The 6,924-nt window shown below is 49.3% G+C and overlaps 1 pseudogene; it reads right to left on the minus strand.

The window, feature by feature from the left end:
- Positions 1 to 4,717: 4,717 nt before the first annotated feature.
- On the minus strand, positions 4,718 to 6,477 carry LOC119299129 (annotated as a pseudogene).
- Positions 6,478 to 6,924: the final 447 nt, after the last annotated feature.

Raw genomic sequence — 6,924 nt, forward strand, 5'->3', positions numbered from 1 at the left:
CCCTTTGACTTTGCACGGACGGGCTTTGACCAGTGGACCTCCCCACCCGGTTGTGTTAGGTCAGCCCATAGGAACACTTTGGAGCAACATCCGGGCCAGACCCACAGCAAGATCCCCTCCGTGTAGACCCCACGCGTCCGTTTCCCCCCTCCAGGTGCCGGCGGCAGCGCCGTCCGTGAGGGGGGCACACCCCGGACACGCGTGCCGGGTGTTTGCAACCGCCACAACACTTCCAGACTTGTGAGAGGCCGCCTACGCGAGATTTGGTGGCATTCTAGCCCCGGGAGGCCGCCGGCCACAGCCGTAGACACGCGAAGGGCAATCCGCGTAGAGGGAATTTTTCGGATACTTCTCCATCACCAAAAATTATGAAAAAATACCATCGTTCCTATAGCACATGTGCCCACGTCGTGCAAAAAAAACTCTTGATTTTATCGCGCTCCGAGTATTTAGTAATATTGACGCCGCATCGTTACCGCGGAACGTCTACTACCGTGTCATCGCCGTCCGTGAGGGGGGGACCATGCACCGGAGACGCGTCCCGCCTCTTCGAACATGCCACCACACTGCTACATCTCGAGCTAGCGTTGGTTTCCCCCGAGGAGGAGGGGGTGATGCAGCACAGTAGCGTAAGTATTTCCCTCAGTTTTTGAGAACCAAGGTATCAATCCAATAGGAGGTCACGCGCAAGTCCCTCGTACCTGCACAAAACGGTAGCAACTCGCAACCAACGCTTAGGGGTTGTCAATCCCTTCACGGTCACTTACGAGAGTGAGATCTGATAGAGATAATATTTTTTGTATTTTTGGTATAAAGATGCAAAGTGAAAAGTAAAAGCAAAACAAGTAAAATAAAGTAATGGAGATTGATATGATGAGAATAGACCCGGGGGCCATAGGTTTCACTAGTGGCTTCTCTCAAGAGCATAGATATTCTACGGTGGATGAACAAATTACTGTTGAGCAATTGATAGAATTTAGCATAGTTATGAGGTTATCTAGGTATGATCATGTATATAGGCATCGCGTCCGTGACAAGTAGACCGACTCCTGCCTACATCTACTACTATTACTCCACTCATCGACCGCTATCCAGCATGCATCTAGAGTATTAAGTTAAAAACAGAGTAACGCCTTAAGCAAGATGACATGATGTAGAGGAATAAATTCATGCAATATGATAAATACCCCATCTTGTTATCCTCGATGGCAACAATACAATACGTGCCTTGCAACTCTTTCTGTCACTGAGTAAGGACACCGCAAGATTGAACCCAAAGCTAAACACTTCTCCCATTGCAAGAACTACCAATCTAGTTGGCCAAACCAAACGGATAATTCGAAGAGACTTGCAAAGATAACTCAATCATACATAAAAGAATTCAGAGAAGATTCAAATATTATTCATAGATAAGTTGGATCATAAACCCACAATTCATCGGTCTCAACAAACACACCGCAAAAAGAATATTACATCGAATAGATCTCCACGAGAGAGGGGGAGAACATTGTATTGAGATCCAAAAAGAGAGAAGAAGCCATCTAGCTACTAGCTATGGACCCGAAGGTCTGAAGTAAACTACTCACACTTCATCGGAAGGGCTATGGTGTTGATGTAGAAGCCCTCCGTGATGGATGCCCTCTCCGGCGGAGCTCCGGAACAGGCCCCAAGATGGGATCTCGTGGATACAGGAAGTTGCGGCGGTGGAATTAGGTTTTTGGCTCCGTCTTTGGTCTAATGGGGGTACGTAGGTATATATAGGAGGAAGGAGCACGTCGGTGGAGCTCCGAGGGGCCCACGAGGCAGGGGGGCGCGCCCAGGGGGGGCGCCCTCCACCCTCGTGACCTCCCCGGAAACTTCTTGGAGTAGGGTCCAAGTCTCCTGGATCACGTTCGGTGAGAAGATCACGTTCCCGAAGGTTTCATTCCATTTGGACTCCGTTTGATATTCTGTTTCCTTGAAATACTGAAATAGGCAAAAAAACAGCAATTCTGGGCTGGGCCTCCGGTTAATAGGTTAGTCCCAAAAATAATATAAAAGTGGAAAATAAAGCCCAATATAGTCCAAAACAGTAGATAAAGTAGCATGGAGCAATCAAAAATTATAGATACATTGGAGACGTATCACACACCACCCCGCATGTATGAGGGCCCGGTGCGACGCTCCGGTGGCATTGCTACCCCCAGTGCCCCCGTCCCGCCTAACCCTGTAGCGTTTGACCACGGGATCTAGGCCTTTGACTTTGCACGGACGGGCTTTGACCAGTGGACCTCCCCACCCGGTTGTGTTAGGTTAGCCCATAGGAACACTTTGGAGCAACATCCGGGCCAGACCCATAGCAAGATCCCCTCCGTGTAGACCCCACGCGTCCGTTTCCCCCCTCCAGGTGTCGGCGGCAGCGCCGTCCGTGAGGGGGGGCACACCCCGGACACGCGTGTCGGGCGTTTGCAACCGCCACAACACTTCCAGACTTGTGAGAGGCCGCCTACGCAAGATTTGGCGGCATGCTAGCCCCCGGAGGCCGGCGGCCACAACCGTAGACGCGAGAAGGGCAATCCGCGTAGAGGGAATTTTTCGGATACTTCTCCATCACCAAAAATTATGAAAAAATACCATCGTTCCTATAGCACATGCGCCCACGTCGTGCAAAAAAACTCATGATTTTATCGCGCTCCGAGTATTTAGTAATATTGACGCCGCATGGTTACCGCAGAACGTCTACTACCGTGTCATCGCCGTCCGTGAGGGGGGGCCACACACCGGAGACGCGTCCCGCCTCTTCGGACATGCCACCACACCACCCCGCATGTATGAGGGCCCGGTGCGATGCTCCGGTGGCATTGCTACCCCCCCAGTGCCCCCGTCCCGCCTAACCCTGTAGCGTTTACCACGGGATCTAGCCATTTGACTTTGCACGGACGGGCTTTGACCAGTGGACCTCCCCACCCGGTTGTGTTAGGTCAGCCCATAGGAACACTTTGGAGCAACATCCGGGCCAGACCCACAGCAAGATCCCCTCCGTGTAGACCCCACGGGTTCGTTTCCCCCCTCCAGGTGCCGGCGGCAGCGCCATCCGTGAGAGGGGGGCACACCCCGGAGCCCCAAGACGGGCGTCTACGCATGCATGAACACTTTCACATATGCATCGGGACCCGTGTGATGTTTCGGTGACATAGCTACACCCCGAATCCCCCCACCAACCAGAATTCCTTCCGTGTCGACCGTTTCCCCCCTCCGTGACACGGTGATAGCGACGTTCATAACGGGGGGCAATCGATAAACCATCGGGTATGTTTTTTTAGATAAGGCATAATTATCTTATGCAAAAGAAAAAACTAAAATAAAGTAAAAATAACAAAACAAAGTAAAAATAAAAAAATAAAGTAAAATGCACGAATCGATGATGGAGGTTGTCCCACGGATCGATGACGTGGCGTGGCACATGGATCGGTGACGTGGCGAAGGGGCCTATGCCGACGGCTGTGCCGTAGGCATACCTCTGCCACAGATAACCAAAGTAAAAATAAAAAATTAAATAAAGTAAACATATGCCGACGGCAAGGCCGTCGGCATATCTGTGCACACACGGATCGATGACGTGGCGTGGCACACGGATCGTTGACGTGGCAGAGGGGCCTATGCCGAGGCTATGCCGTAGGCATACCTCTGCCAAGGATATGCCGACGGCCGCCGTTACCGCCCGTCGGCGTAGGATCAACACCGTCAAATGGTCAGCGTTGATCGGGCAGGTGGGCCCAGGCTATGCCGACGGCCTGTCCTATGCCAACGGGCCCCGTAGGCGTAGCTCGGGCGGTCCCGACAGCCTCGTCTATGCCGACGGCAGATGGATGTATGCCGACGGCTATTCTACGCCTACGGCCTATCCTTGGCCGTCGGCATAGGTCCATAGATGCCGACAGGGGCCGTCGGCATAGATTTGGCCGTCGGCAACCCCAGTTTTTCTGGTAGTGAGGTGCTAGCTGCAGAAATAATGTCGAATGAATCTTGAACAACACCATGCGGATAGGATAGCTCATGTAGCGCGTGTTCTTGTACAAAATCTGTGTTGCTGTCTCAATCTGACTCACTCAACATTTTCAATTAAATGAGGATTCAATAAACATTTTCTCTTCCCATCATACCCTCTATGATCAAAATTCATGAACAGAAAACTATTGCATATAATTTTTTTAACTGCACATAATTCATGTATAGTATCTTTCCAAGCGGAACATAAAAAAATTGGTAGTATATTCCATATTTGTTGGGTTAGTCAACCATGCCAAGAAACCATTTGTAACTGTCTCTAATTAAAACCTAGCATTTAGCAGTCAAATATAAGTTTTTCATACATGTAAAACAGATCATCTCAAAAGTGATAGGATTCATTCTTCACATAAGCCAGACACTAAAGTGAAAAGGACAACTAGTGAGCTACCATTGATTCATATATACTTATATCAGACGGGCTAACCAATACATTGGAGACATCCATTTTATAGAACCAACTGCTTCCTCCTAAAGATCTCTGGAAACTTCAAATGATGGCAACCTCATCTCATGTGGCTGTGTAAAAAGTAACTGGAAGAAGCTAAGCCAGGACGGGCATGCTAAATTCAGAAAGACTTAATTACTTTCTCCAACCCAACATAACTGATTTGCCTCCAAAGATCTATCAGAATGGAAGGATAAACGTAGCTCATACCAGGTTGGCGTACTAAATTTTGCGGGACTTGGCTGCCCTCTCCAACACATCTACAATGATATCAGGCGAAGATCTTTTGAGCTGTACATACCCTTGACTTGCGATCACATCATTCATTCTATTCGAAGAGAGCATAAATTCAATGCAAGCATCTTTGAGATTTCTGCAATTATGCTGGTCAGCTAGAGCTAATATGGTCGCCACATTCTCAACATCAAGACTCTTGCATAGCATGCGTTCACATACCATCTTCATCCTTTCCATGGCCACAAGTAAGTGCTTAACCATTTCTCTTTTGTCATCATCCTCAAGATCGTCCATGGAAGGCATTGAATCCGTGTAAATGAAGTGAAGAAATGACTTGAAAACAGCAGGCTGCATGTCGTCAATAGTTATGTCCTGTGCCCCTTTGCCCCCCATCGGCCCGTAGTACTCCGCGTCGAAGACCGCCGACCGTGTCGCAAGCAAAATCTTATGAGCAGAAAAAACTCCCCTTGAACGTTGAAAGTCACGTCTGCTCCTTTCCGCTCTAGCAATTTTGCAAGATTATCCTAAAGGTCAGAGGGTGGCACATGGATCTCGAGTGTTTCCTTGATAACACTGCCTTCGCACTCGATCACGAGACGATCGTTCCGCAGGTACACGGACTCTACTTCAGGGGTGCTCTTCATGAACTTTAGCAGGCCCCATGATGGCCATTTACCGCTAAACACTCGTGGTTCCTTGAAAGAGTGCACCACAATCGACTTCTCTTTAACCGAATCCACAAGCATAAAGCTGCAGAGCGCCCTCACCTCGGCGTTCTTGGTCAAGAGCTCAAGGTAGACAGAGACGTGGCCTTCGCTCTCCTCGGCGTCGGTGTAGTAGCGGACGCACCATTCGTAGCCACCGATGGAGAACGCAGGAGAACGGAGGAATTTGCCTCTAAAAAGGCCCTTGTGCCGGCTGTAGCCGGCGATCTCGAACGCGACCGTGGCCCGCGCCGTCTTTGCTGTGCACCTTGACGGCACCCTCACTATTGATGCCATTGTGGGAGTTGGAAGGAGGACGGGGGTCGGCGACGGTTGGAACTCTCGATTAGGGCCAGCGACGATGGCAGAAGCGGTTGCCTCCAAGGGGGGACTGGGAGGCGGCGACGCGACGGAACAGTGAGCGGACGGATTAGGGATGGTTCGGCAGCGGAGAGAAGAGGGTTTGGACAAGGGACAGTTAAGTTTTGTGATGATGTAGCGGTTTTTTTAGTAGTATATTTGTATGTCAATTTTTTTAACACGGTATAAATGTAGACCCTCATACATATGTATATATATTTATATAAATGCACACATGCACATTCTAACTCTATGAACATTTTTGAAAGACTGAGCCGGCACATTCTCTTAAGATCGACGAAGTCACCGCATGCACCTTCATAATCGACGGGAACATATTCTCACACTAAAAGAACATCGCCGTAAAGGTCGGGAAAAAAATCAGAAAAATACGAGTGTCAATGTCAAGTCTAGGACATTCATAGGGTAGTGTGCGTGTGTGGGTTCATAGGATGAGTATATGTGTGTGTATGAGCGTCTACGTCTGTATTGTATTAAAAAACAACTAACTGAGTTGGGCTCTCGTGGCTGATGCCGGGCAGGAGTGAAAGGAGACGTCTTCACTCCTCCTATCGTAGTGGGTGCACCTTGATGTGGGGGGTTGGTGGTGTCTCGGACATGGATACCGGGATGGTGACCCCAGATGATGGTCCACATGGTTGGCTTTTCGGCGGGCACCATGGGACGGTGTTAGCCTTCTCTCTTGGTTGTGTGGGTGGCAAGAAGTCAAGTGCGGGTAGCTCGAGCATGCTTTCTGTCACCTGGTAGTGGCTCCACCCCGAACTGAATCTGGAGTTCTGACTTTGTCGCACTCGTCCTGGAGCCTTCCTCTTCTGTTTATGGCGCTAGGAGAGATGCGCTCGTATAATTAGTAACACGCCTTTTCACTTTATTCAAAACAGGGATAGATGGTACATGAACTTCTTAGTAAAAAGATGTTGAAAGTATTCACTGATCAGACTTCTCATAGACTCATTGTCTTCCTTGCAAACGCCACCATCATCCAGCAACCGCCTAATGTGATTTTTCTTCTTCCTGGCTGACGCAAAGTTATGGAAATAATTAGTATTGCGGTCGCCAAACTTTAACCAGTTAGTATGACCGCGTTGGATCAGTATATCTCCTCCT

The sequence above is a fragment of the Triticum dicoccoides genome, chromosome 5A (genome assembly GCF_002162155.2).
Source record: "Triticum dicoccoides isolate Atlit2015 ecotype Zavitan chromosome 5A, WEW_v2.0, whole genome shotgun sequence".
NCBI lineage: Eukaryota > Viridiplantae > Streptophyta > Magnoliopsida > Poales > Poaceae > Triticum > Triticum dicoccoides.